General features: G+C 38.9%; 1 protein-coding gene across 5 annotated transcripts in view; it reads left to right on the forward strand.

The window, feature by feature from the left end:
* The window catches only part of WIPF1 (WAS/WASL interacting protein family member 1), a 170,572-nt gene that overhangs the window by 82,938 nt on the left and 74,064 nt on the right, over positions 1–13,570 (forward strand). For all 5 annotated transcript variants that reach the window (XM_027865774.1, XM_027865770.1, XM_027865772.1 and 2 more), the window contains exon 2: positions 10,253–10,422. The gene's annotated coding sequence lies outside the window, so the exon portion shown is untranslated. The remainder of the gene's footprint in view (positions 1–10,252; positions 10,423–13,570) is intronic.

Genomic DNA, 13,570 nt, shown 5'->3' on the forward strand with positions numbered 1-13,570 from the left:
GATGCTTAATAAATATGTGTTGAATTGAATGGACAGGAAACATTTACATAAGGTGTCTTGAATTATTTTTGCCTATATCACATCATTTGACTAGAGGGTCTCCAAAGCTTCTGACTCTGAGATTCCAGGAGTCCCCATTTCTTTTGAAGGCCACCTGCCCGGAGGAGGTGAAAGGTTTATTGTAATCTAGTCTTCACTAATCCTAATGTATTAGTGCCAAACACTTGCATTTTGCAGCTGTGGATGCTGTTTTCAGAGTTAATTTACTTTTGAGCTGGCTTAACAGTGGCACATTCTCTTAACCATGGGGTCTTTTCAGAAGCACACTTAATACTCACAGTCAGTACAATTCCATGGCCTGTTTATATTCCATGGCCTGCTCACAGATATGTGAAGATACCATTGTACCCATCCACAAAATGCTATGCCAGTTTTTAAAAAGTGCCAACTAGATGGTTTTAGATTAGCAGGCTGTAGTGTAACGTTTCAAATGATGATTCGCTAATAGAAGAAAAATGGGGATGTCTGTTGCTTAAACACTGAAATATTCCCCAAAGACTCCATTTAAAGGAAAACCTTATGAAGGCATCCCATGCAGATTTTTTAAACGGCACAATGGTTCTGTCAGCATTGCAGAGAAATGCCCAGCTCACTGATTGTTTTTGTTGTTTTGCCAACCCACCTTCTCTGCCTCCTGGCAGTAGAGTTGACTCAAATCAAATCTAGAAAGTGGGGCACATTTACCTTTGGAACCCTCTCTATTCCATTTGGTCAACACACTCATACTTTCAATCCTCTTCTCCACTCCCTCATACCCATCCATGTCCAGACTCTGTTAATGGACATATAGCTTCTGATTCCTTTTTCCTCCACTCAGAGGAATATTCTGTTTGGGCTCTTTTGGGTTTCCTAAAGTGGCCAAGGTGACAATCAAATATTGACAATATGACAGTCAAAGACAAATATGACAATCAAATATCTATATGTTGAGGGGAGAATAAGAGCTGACCTCACCTTCTTCCCTCTCCTTCATCCCATCCCATAGCAACGCATTTTTAAATTCTCCTGTGTCTGGTGAGAGCACCATCATTCTCCCAGTTCCCCAGGTTCCTAATTCTTGACTCTTCCCTCTCTCTCTCATCCCCTCCCATTGCCAAACCTTGTTCAGCTTCTCTCTACAGCCTTGTTCACATTCATTCTTATCGCTCCCAGAGCTACCACTCTCAGTCACGCCCTTATCACACCTCTCACTTAGACTGTAAGTCATTCCCCACCTTGAATCCACTTGCTCCTATCACCTACTAAAATTCTTATCATTTTCAGGCTGCACCCTATTTGTCACTTCCTCAGGAAACCTTTCTCTAATCCTACTAGTTATTTGGGTTTTTTCTGGCTCAATTTTATTTATTGAAGCACATGCTGTGTCCTTCCAATAGAATATAAACTCCTAAAGAGCATGCATTGTTTCTTTTCTTTTTATATACCCAGGTCTAGCAAAGTGCCTTGTACATAGCAACCCCTTAATAGACAAATGCTCATTGAATTTGAGGTTTACAAAAAGCTTTATAGATGTTATTTGATTCAATAAAACAGACACTAAATGCCTTCGCTGTACTAGTCGCTGCTCTTACTGGTATTAGAGCCAAAAAAAAAAAAATACTCCTGGCCTCAAGGAGCTTACATTCTATTGTAGGAATGCAAAATGCATACAGATAAACACATAGAAATTTGCAGAAGAAAGGAGCACTGGCAACTTGGAGGGCAGGATAAGGCTTCACCATGTTGGAGGTGGTATCTGAGTTGATCTTGAATGAAGATAAAAATTCTGGGAGGTGAAAGTGAGAAAGGAGTGCATTCTTTCCAGCTGGGAATGCCTCCTCACTCTAACATTCCTCTCACAAAAGACTTCCTGCACCCCTATCCTTAGGAAGCAAAGTAGAGACACAAGAAGCACCTGGTGCAGAGTCCAAGCACATATTTCATGGATGTCAAGTGCTTGGAGCTGATAAAAAGTTGCCAGTCTTCAGCCACAAGCAAACAGTGGTTCTCTGTGTTAGATGCTCTACTGTGCTCTGTCCGCCTATGGGAAGAAAGGCAAGACTTCCAGAAGTCTGTTCCTTCCAACAGGAAGGAACATAGATTGAATCAAGATGAATAGGGAAGTATAAAGAATAAATCAAATTTGATGTGGCGGGGGGGGGGGGGGGGGGGGAGAGAGAGAGAGAGAAGTGAATTCCAGGCAGAATAGTCTGTACAAAGGCACAGAGAGACACTGGAGACAGAATGCCAAGTTTAAGGAACAGATATTATTATAATTCCCTTTTTTAAAATGAGGAAACTGAGGCTCAGAGAGGTGAAATGACTTGCCCATAGTAACACAGCTGGTGTGTGAGAGGGAGAATTCAACCTAGGTTTCTCCAGTCTTCAAATCTAATGTTGGTTCCATTACATCATGTCACCTCTATTTCCTCAATTAGGGAGAGAAAACAGAAGATAGAGTGGGTTTGGGGGTATTTTTTTTTTGATGACTCAAGAAATTTGGAATAAAAAATGTAAAGTGATTGAATAATTGAAACTGAATTTTCATGGTCTTTGCAATCCACAAAGATAATTGTCCTTAATTGATAGGTGTAAATATTACCCAAGTATCATTTCCAGGCCTTTAAACCACAAAATAGGAGCTCTATTCAGCAGGAGTTATGTTTATTTTGCCCTTAATATGCAAGGGAACCCTTCCTGGAAGTTTACCTTAAGAGCCCAGAGTTTAAAGTTTTCTGATTCGTTTGAAAACAATGAATTTTAAAATGTCCAAATACTGGCTATTGATAAAAACTATACCCATATATCCCAGTCCTGGCTTTGTATTCTATGCCACACAACACCCCCCACCCCCGGCCAAGAAAAGAATCCCTAGAGAATCGATTGTGTCTCCCCAGAAATAATTGCTTCTTTGCTTTTAGTCTTTCTACCAGAATCTTTTCCTATTAACGCTATTGAGCTTGGAGTATGTTATTATAAGAAAAAATGACAGTAAGTCTTCACATTCTAAATGGACAGACCATGAGTGTTATGGACACATCAACCTGGTCACCATAGGTGCTTTCAAATGCCTCAGTACCAGGAGAATGTTATGTACTTGGGAAAGATTCGTATGAAAACAGATAAAAAATAGTGAAGATGGGAGGGGGGATGGAATGGTGATACTTCTGGAGAAACATTGTGCCATGTAAGCCCACATGTATATTGAGGTAAAAATCTGATTTAAATGAACATCAAAGCCAATCTTGAAAAGGAAAAAGAAGGGTAAAAGAGACAGTAAGAGGTCATATGGAGCCAGTGAGGTGTGGAATTGTGTGGAAAAGTTAGAATAGATAAAAGGAGGAGTTAAGCATTAAGTATTAGTTTTTTTATTTGTGTTTCAATTTGACTAATATTTACTAAGGACTGAGTTACAAACAGAGCAATGATGGCAGCCCCTGTTCTCAAGAAGCTTACATTCTAAAGGGAAAGGTGAGAAGGAAGCATACACAGAAATAATTATGATATGAGAGAAAAAGTGGTAGACACAAAGAAAAAATCTAAGCAAAGTACCAGGAGGAAAAATACCTTGGTTATGTAGCACTGGAAATAGAAGTAGAGGATATTACATCTGTTAATTCATTCATTCATCCGACAAACAATGACAAATGACAAATCAAGTATTATAATGAACTAAGACTTTTGGGACACCCTGTATAGCTAGGGAGATTAGTATCTAATGGGCTGAGAGGAGACCAATCAAATTGATACAGGAGAAATATAGTAAGTGTAGTAGGGGGGTCTAAGCAAAAGAGATAAAACTGAGGTGGGAGAGAGTCCTATGAGGAGGAGAGTTAGGGTTAGTAAAGGCTTCATAGATTCACCAGCATTGGAAGGAAGGAATAATAATATATGGGGATTAGGGGAATCCATTCCAAGCGTGGAGAATGGTCCAAGCAAAATCATGGAGATTCAAGAAGAAAGAACATGTATGAGAAGTAGTCTGGCTAAAATATAGCATGTGTGGAGGAAAGTAATATGAGATAAGGCTAGACTGGGCAGTTAGGAGGTGCAGTGGATAGAGCTCTGGCCTTGGAGTCAGGAGGACCTGAGTTTGAATACAGCCTCAGACACTTGATAATTAGTATCTGTGTAACTCTGGGCAAGTCACTTAACCTCAATTGCCTCACAAAAAAAGAAAAAGAGAGAGAGAGAGATAAGGCTAGGAAGGGAAATAGGAAGCAGATCATGGAGAACCTTGAATGCCAGAATCAGGAGTTTATCCTTTTTTTGATAGTCATTGGAATCCATTATAAGTTATTGTGTAGAGTGGTGGTATGATCAGAATAATGCGTTTGGAAAGTTACTTGGGTAGTGGGGTAAAGGATTGTTTGGCAAAGAGCCAATTAGCCAGTTGTCTGTGTGAAATGGAAAAAAGGAAGGAAGGGAGAAAACAAAGAAGAAAACAAGCCTTTCCACCCAAGAAATTGTATGCATGTCATTAAAAATAAAAGAAAAGGGGCAGTTAGGTGGCACAGTGGATAGAGCACCAACCCTGGATTGAGGAGGACCTGAGTTCAAATCTGGCCTCAGACACATAACACTTACTAGCTGTGTGACCCTGGGCAAGTCACTTAACCCCATTGCCTAGCCAAAAAAAGAAGAATAATAGGAGATCAACTCGTCCTCTCACTCTTTCTATCTAAATGCCATCAAAAAGGATGAGGAGAACAAGATAACAGCACAACTATAATAATAATAAGATAAATAACTATAATAATAATAAATATAACAATAGTAATAAGTATAATGTTAGTCTAACAATATGCAAGGTACTTTCTTCACAGTAATCTTGTAAGCTTGATAGTACAAGCATTAGTACCCCCTTTTACTAAAAAAGAAACTGAGGCTTGGAGAAAAGTAATTTCCCCATAATCATACCAGCTAGCTAACAGCAGAACAGAGACACTAGTGTTAAGAGATACTTTACATTCAGGAAAACAGAGAGATAGATATGATTAAAAATTCAGGAAGCAGAAGAAAACTTCAAAGCCCTTAATTCAACCTTCTCCCTTTTTTAAAATCCTGCCCTTTCCAAATAGCTCTCCTTTCAACTTCTCTATTCATAAATGATTTTGAAATTCTGTTTTCTCCATATGGTGGCCCAGCCAAAAATAGGTTACATAATTTACAAATCGTGAATATGCTTAAGAACCACCTAATTGTTTCATTGACTTGGATCTAGGCTATTGAGAAGATTATAGGAAAGACCAGTAATAATCACAATCCTCTTCCTTTCCCTCCTCCCCACCTCGAATTAGTTTCTAAACTCCTTGACATCAGGATCTGTTTTGTCTTTTTTCTTCTTTGTATCCCAGGCACTTAAAAGAGTAACTTTGAGAGACCAAAACTTAGATTTCATCAGCCTAGGGATTCCCGGTGAGGAAATTTCCTCTAACAATGCAGGCTGACACACCTACCCTACAATTTATAGTCTTAGAGAGTCACCTGGACTCTCTGGGTGGTGACTGGGAGGTTAAATAAGTGATTTGCTCAGGGTTACGTAGCCAATATGTGTCAGAGGCAAGACATGAGTCCTCCTGACTACTCCATGACCAGCACTCTATTTACCACGTATACCATACTGTCTTACACGCCTCAGGAACTGAATCAAAGGTTCTTCAGTTGACTAATCAGAAATTTTGTGTTCTTTGGATCTGAAAGTGGCTCTGTTTCATTCTAAAGTCAGTGATGTATCTCTGGAATTTTTAAAAGATTCATCTAAGTAGTCTAAAGATTGGGGGGACTAAAGTCAAGCTAGGTGGCAGCTATTTCTTCCATCATCAAATAATCAGCATTGACTGGGGGTGAATGTAAGGCACCTCCCTCCAGCTTTTAAAGCAGTTACTGGCTCTGAATTTCTAATCAAATCTGACCAGAAGAAGCCAGAGCGCTTAAAGAAGGAAGTGGCTGATGGGAACACCTACCCAACCTCACACCTGTCATTTTCATTGTGTCCAGGAAAAAGTCATCAGAGAAGAGGTCACCCTACGTAAGAAACCCTCCCTTCTGGCACTTATCAGATAATTATTGAAATATTCAGTGATTTCAAAATTCATCCTTCTTGTTATCATCTTGTCTCAGCTGTGAACTGAACAGTAGTTACCATCCAGCTGCTAAGGCTGTATAAAACACAGAAAAGAGACCATCAAAAGCAGAGGCCAAACATTCTATACCCCATCATCTGTCTCTGGCTTGTTTGTACATTAGCTGGCTGGATTTTTTCATTGGACCTTATAGGTCACCCATTCCAACCCTTTCACTTTTATAGATTAGGTAACTGAGACCCCAGAGAAAATGAAATGACTTGCTTATGTTACCAGAATTAGTAAGTTGCAGGGTTGGAATTTGGTCCTCTACGTTACTTGATTGCAAAAAAAAGGGCTCTCACTGCCACTCCATGCTGAACCATTGGATTCATCGAGGATTCCAACTTAAAATTTCACTGTGCCATTGATCACTGGGTATTCAACAGGCAATGGATGGCAAAGGTAACTTCTGCCTCAGAGGCTTTATATAAAGTTATTGCTTTTGCCCAGCATATCTCCTTTTTCCCGGTTGTCTTATGATTCGTTATTTCTTCTAGCTAAAAAAAATAACACTGGAAACATTTAACAGATCAGTCTATCCCATATTACTCAATGTGTTTTTCCAGAGTAGCCTGAAAGGAAATGTTGGGTTATATGAACCACAAAGGATTGCTGACTAGGGTACCACCTAGAAATGTGGTGGGGAGGCTGTAGAATCAAAGACTATATTTCTGTCCTTCTAAAATTTGAAGTTGGGGGGTGGTGCTTTCGCACCTTAGAAAATAATTTCATTATCTGAATCCCACATTTGGTAACAGAATCAATTGGTCAGTCAACAAGCATTTGTTAAACACCTATTAGATGCCACACACTATGGAAGGTGATGGGGATACAAAAACAGCAATGAAACAAATAGTCCCTGCCTTTGGGAGCTTACATTCTATTAGGTAAGTCAACATGTATGTAACTAAACATCTACAAATATTTAAAAAAAATACAAGGTAAATTTTGGGAGGCGGGCACTCAGGTTGGGACATCAGGAAAGGTTTTATGGAGAAGTTGTCTGCTGAGCAGAATTTTGAAGGTAAAGGGGGATTCTGAGTGATAAAATTGAGGATAGGGGAAGCATACCAGCCATGGGGGAACAATGCACAGTCACTAAGATGAGAGAGAGTGATGTATAATGAGGCTGAAAAGGCTGAGAGTTAGAAGGAACTCCTAGAAGGAGTGCTGGATTTGGAGTTAGCAAATTTGGGATGAAGTTCTGGTTAAGCCACTTACTACCTATCTGTATGACCTCAGACAAGTCATTTAACTTTTGGGGGTCTCAATTTCTTCATCTGTAATATGAGGGGAGTTGGACTGGGTGACTTCTAGTTCATCTAGTGAATAAAATCACTGGGCCCAGAGTCAGGAAGATCTGAATTCAAATCTAGTTTCAGACACTTACTAGCTGTATGACCCTGGGCAAGTCACTTAACCTCTGCCTGCTTCAGTTTCCTCAGCTGTAAAATGGGGATAATAATAGCACTTCCTCCACCACCCCCACCCCCACACACACCTAGGATTCTTGTGAGGATCAAATGAGATGATATTTGTAAAGCACTTACCACAGTGCCTGGAGCATAATAGATGCTTTTCTTCCCCTCACCCCTAAAGTCCCTTCTAGCTATAAATCTATCATGCTATAAGAGTCATCTAGCACAGCCCATATGTCTATTGAAAATTTCAGTTTTTATAAATTTCTAGCTGTCTAAGCTTGAAAGAATCATCTACTTTATTTTTCCTAGTTTCAGTTGGGGGCTGAAAAAATACATTTCAAGAGGAGCATCCCTGAATTTGAAGACATTTAGTGATAGAGAACTCACTACTTCCTAGGATAGTCCAGCTGTTTGCAGCTGTTCTAAGCTAACAATGTCTCATTGCCCATTTGAATATCAGTGGCGTGAATTTTCATGTTGGAGTCCAATCACCCTGGCCCCTCTACCCCCCCAAAAAAGAGGCCTTTGACTATAAGATGCCTTTATTCAAATGACCATGAGAAAAAAGTGAGGGAAAGGGCGATTTTGGGCTTTCTTAACCCTGTCTTGGTTTGGGAAAGGTTGTTTGCTTTGCTTCAGACCTGTGATTCCATCAGTATGGAGATCTCTCAGAGTGGAAACGCCATTAAGTCAATAATTCTGCTATAACATATCCAGCCTTAGAGAGATTCCTGGGGTACTTAAGAGATTAAGTACCTTGCCTCAGGTCACAAAGCTGATGTTCATCGAGGACAGGCTCAAACCCAGTCCACCGTTTCCTGTGAAGAGGTAGTAGTTATTGGGTGAACTTGCATCCAGATGGTCTGCCAAGATGCACAAGCTGTAGGGCAGCTATAGGGACAATTCCCAGAGACAGACCACCTTATCTTCCATTGGACCTTAAGCTCCTCGAAGGCAGGAATGATTTTTGTCTCTCTTTGTAGCACCAGTGCTTAGCACCATTCCTGGTACTTAATAGGTGTTTAATAAATACTTGTTGACTGACCAAGATAAGAAAAGATTCTTCTATCCAGGAGTGTGCTGGTAAATGTTTAGCAACCAGCTCTCTGGAAAAAATGTAAGCGCAACACACTTTTAACATTATTAACATGTTCTCCATCACTTTCTCAAGTCTAGAGAAACCACAAAACAATAAATCAAAGCCTGATTTGTAGTATTTGCCAATTTCTTTTTTTATGGAAAAAAATAATCCAATGTATTTACCAAGAAGCCATCAGAATACTTATTTCTTATTTGATATTAATTTATTTCTCAAAATTAACACAATAATGTTAGAACTGGAATATTAAAAATGCATCAGCAAAAGCTTCAATTAAACAAATACATGAAAATAATTAAAAACAACAGCTTTCAGTGACACCACATAACCTGACGCATGGCTATATTAGATATGGATAGAATAATTAATGCAAATTTAAAGAAAAAAAGAAACTTGCAAAATCATTTGAACTCAATTCCAAATTCTCATATGATTGACAAGAACAAAGTCCTTTATGTGACTTACAGTTTTCTTATCTAATTAAAGGACTCCAATATGAAAATTATTCTAACTTCTAACAATTGTAATTCTACCTGTTGTTTGCCAATTTTTAAGGTATAACTGCTCACACTAAAAATTTAAGACTCGGTTCCAATTAGTTCCAGCACACCACATCCCTGCTTCTACCATGGTGGGGGGAAGGGGTTTATAGGAATGAAGTCATAGAAATATCATAGGATTTTTTTCTCATCTGAAAGTCTACCCTACTAAAGGTGAAGGAAAAAGTATCTATTCTGCACCAAACTACTGAACAGTTTATGACAGAAAAAGCAACTGGTCAAGAAAGATTTTTCTTTTTTTTTGGCTAGGCAGTGGGGTTAAGTGACTTGCCCAGGGTCACACAACTAATAAGTGTTATGTGTCTGAGGTCGAATTTGAACTCGGGTCCTCCTGAATCTAGAGCCAGTGTTCTATCCACTTCGCCACCTAGCTTCCCCGAGAAAGATTTTTCTTTACTTGGATTCTATAATGTCTTTCCCCTTATTGTCTAAAAATCCGCATAACCTAATTTAACAGGACATGTTTTTATTTCTTCTTACAAAATTTTAGGTGCTTTACATAAAACCTTAAAGGAATACCAAACATTTTTCTTTTTAATTATTTACTGAATGAACACAAATATTTCTGTATACAAAAAGTACCCAAAAATGGGATTGGATATGAAACTATAGGCAGCTAGGTGGCTCAGTGGATAGAGCACTAGGCCTGGAATAGGGAAAACCTGAGTTCAAATCCAACCTCAGACACTTACTAGCTGTGTGACCCTGTGCAAGTCACTTAGCCTCTGTTTACTTTAATCCACTTGAGAAGGAAATGCTAAACCATCTCAGTATCTTTGCCAAGAAAATCCCATGAATAGTATGATCCATGGGGTCACGAAGAGTTGAACATAAATGAACAGCAATGTGAAGCCACGTCTTCATTGTATATGGTTAATAGCAAATATTTACAAAACAGTTCAGAAATGAACTTTGTCCTGTCATTCCATTTAATTTAAGGGTAAATATTCTAGACATCTTAAAATTAGAATATCACAACTGGCTGTTTCTATTATAAATTTCCAGCAGTCCGTATTGAGGAATCACCGATGGTGTAGAGAAGAGTTCTGGATGTGAAGTCAGAGGACCTGGATTCGAATTCCGGCTGTCTTTTACTACCTGCGTGACCCTCAGAAAGTCGCTTCATCTTTCATGATACCACTTTCTTCATCCATAAAATAAGGAAGTTGGACCAGGTAATTTCTAAGATCTCTTCCAGCTCTAAAAACCTATAATCCTATAATTTATTTGTTCTGGATCCAGTGGGGAAGAATAAATACATTTCTGGTGGAGCAGAATCAAGGCAAGAGTGCCTCTCTTCAGTTCTATTCACTAAGCACCAAATTTTCTGGGAAGAAATGTCATTCACTGGAGGTGGCAAGACCACCACTTTTAGAAAGTAGAGGCAGTCTGGTGTAATGGATAGAGAATCAATTGTGGATCCCATTCCCACCTCTGGCTCCTACTACCTGTGTGTGTCGAGCAATTTGACCTCCCTCAGCCTCAGTTTCCTTACCTGTAAAATGAGAGGATTGTATTCAATGGCCTCAAAGGTCCCTTGCAACTCTAAATCTATGATGCTATGACAGCTTCACTCAAAGTCAAGAAGTAACTATCTTGGTCTCAGTCTCTTCATGTGTAAAATAGGGATAATAATAACACCTGCTTCACATGGTTGTTATGAGATTCAAATGAAATAGTATATGTAGAGTGCTTTGCAAACCTTAAAGTGATATATAACTGCTGGCTACTGATATTATCCTAGGATACAATAAAATACATCCAAATAAATTATAAATAAATAAATAAAATACAAATCATCATTTAATAATAGACTTAAGAATATGGGGTATGTCATTCCAGATGGGTCCAGAGCCCACGCCAAAAAATAAAAATCTAAAATTGTATAATGCCTCCATATTTCAGAAAATCTATAATTTCATTCACTGAGCACTACCACTGAGCACTAATAAACTCCCACCACCACCACCATCACTATCTCATGTCTGAGACAGTTTCATGAGCTGTTACAGTAAAAAAAAATCACCTTCTGGCTAACCTTCTGTAAATGAACCTCTCCAAACTGAATTAGGCTAGTCCTTGGTCTCTAGACAGAGAATCTCTCTCTGCAGCTGTAAGCTTGTTAACACCTGGCCAGGTCTGCCCTCCATTGACTTGACCCTCAAGAACCACCTTTCATCTGTCATTAGGACTGTGAAACTTGGTGGGACTTGCTATACATATACATCTTCTTCAAGAACCCAGGGTTACCCCCTATGATGAAAAAAAACATCAAAGAAGGACTTTAGTGGAGGGGGGAAGGCCCTTTAATGCACCTCTCAATTCATTCTTATACCCTGATCATCTTTCCTAGAGCTTGCTCTTTCTTTGATTCTCCTCTCCCCACCCCCAGGCAATTAGAGTTAAGTGCCTTGCCCAGGGTCACACAGCTAGTAAGTGTCAAGTGTCTGGTCTGAGATCACATTTGAACTCAGGTCCTCCTAACTCCAGGGCTAGTGCTCTATCCACTGCACCTCCTAGCTGCCCCAGCTTGTTCTCTCAAAATGCTAAACTTACCCAGGTAGTAAGTGTCAGAGGTGGGATGGAATCCATAAATAGTTCTATTTCCACTATACCAAACTGTCTCTACTTTCTCTACAAATGAGTCAAGCACAAATTCCCTTAATAATTGCCACTTCCACACACCCCCTTCATGCTGTCAAGAATTAACTAAAGGGTACTATGAGTCCAGGTTTAATCTCCATTAAAACAAGCTCAGCTACTTGTCTCCAAAGAGCCGTGTGGAGAATTTTTTTAAATGTCTTTCTTCTTTGAAGGGCTGTTTTCAATGCCTCAGCATCCCACTTCCTTCAACTCATTACTTTAATTTTTTTTTTTGTGGAAAGAGTAATTCCTGCTGGCCACTAGTCTAGCCTAGCCAAGCAATCTAATGATTGAGTGATGTCTGAGGAAACCAGCTAGTATATTTTCATGTTTTCGTATGACTTCATGGAAAAATTTCTCATTTGGTAGTCTTGGCAGGAGACAAGGGTAGGTTGCCCTCTGAGCTCACACACACACACACACACACACACACACACTGCATTTCATTAATATCCAGTATCAAGTCTGCAAGAATGAGTGATTCACAAAGTTCAAACTGAAATGATGTCCTTATTTCACCCTTGGCCTACTTCTCAGCTTTCTGAGAATTCTGTAGAATTCTTCTTGACAAAAAGTACCAATTGATTTGTATCATCCAGGGTCTTCTGGCCTTGATTAATTATATAAACTGTAAGTTTAATAAGAGGCATTATTACTTTTGTTTTCATTAAAGCAGTTCAATTTTCATCTTTTTCTTTTTTATTTATATGTAAAGTTCCCTTGACTCTTTGTTGTTAATATGTTTTATAAGGTGTTTCCTTAAAACAGTCAGTTTTCTATAAACTAACACATTTACTCCTGTTGTGAAACTGGTAATAAATATCCTATGATATCTTAAGAGTAAGTCATCACTATTATCTCTTGACTTTTTTTTCTCTTTCATGCTTCTGAGATCAATGAGCATTTGTTTCAGGCCATAAATGCCATGAGACTATGTTGTGTCCTTAGAGTTATGCATTTAAAAATCCCTTTCAAAAATATACTTGTGTCCCCTACTTATTATTCATTGGTTTTCAGTCGTGTCCAAATCTTCATGGCCCCATTTGGGGTTTTCTTGGCAAAGATACTGGAGTAGTTTGTCATTTCCTTTTCCAGCTCATTTTACAGATGAAGAAACTGAGGCAAACAGGGTTAAGTGACTTGCCCAGAGTCACACAGCTAGTAAGTATCTGAGGTCAGATTTGAACTCATAAAAATAAGTCTTCTTGACTTCAGGCCAAGCACTCTATCCATTGTGCCACATAGATCCCACTGTGCCAACTATAGTGCAATACAGTAGAAGGAAGATTGGCTTTAAAATAAAAGGATTTGAGTTCAAATCCCACCTCTATTATTTACTACCTGGGCCTGAATTCCCTGATCTGTAAAATGAGGGGGTTTAGATAGATATGCTTTAAGGTTTCTTATAGTATTAAAATCTGTAAAACTTAGAATTTGAAGTAAAAAAAAAATCACTTTTTTCCTTGGTCTTTTTAAAACAAAGCCAAACCTTCTTAAAACATCAGTCCAATCATGTCATTATCCTGCTTAAAATTTGGTGATTCCTTATAATACTTCTACAAACCCTTCGTCCAGGCATTTAAAGACCTTCCCACTTTGGCTTCTGCCTAGAATATTTGTCCCCTACATACATACACACACACACACACACACACACACACACACACACACACACACACA

The sequence above is a fragment of the Vombatus ursinus genome, unplaced genomic scaffold (assembly GCF_900497805.2).
Source record: "Vombatus ursinus unplaced genomic scaffold, bare-nosed wombat genome assembly UNPS02014779.1, whole genome shotgun sequence".
Lineage (NCBI taxonomy): Eukaryota > Metazoa > Chordata > Mammalia > Diprotodontia > Vombatidae > Vombatus > Vombatus ursinus.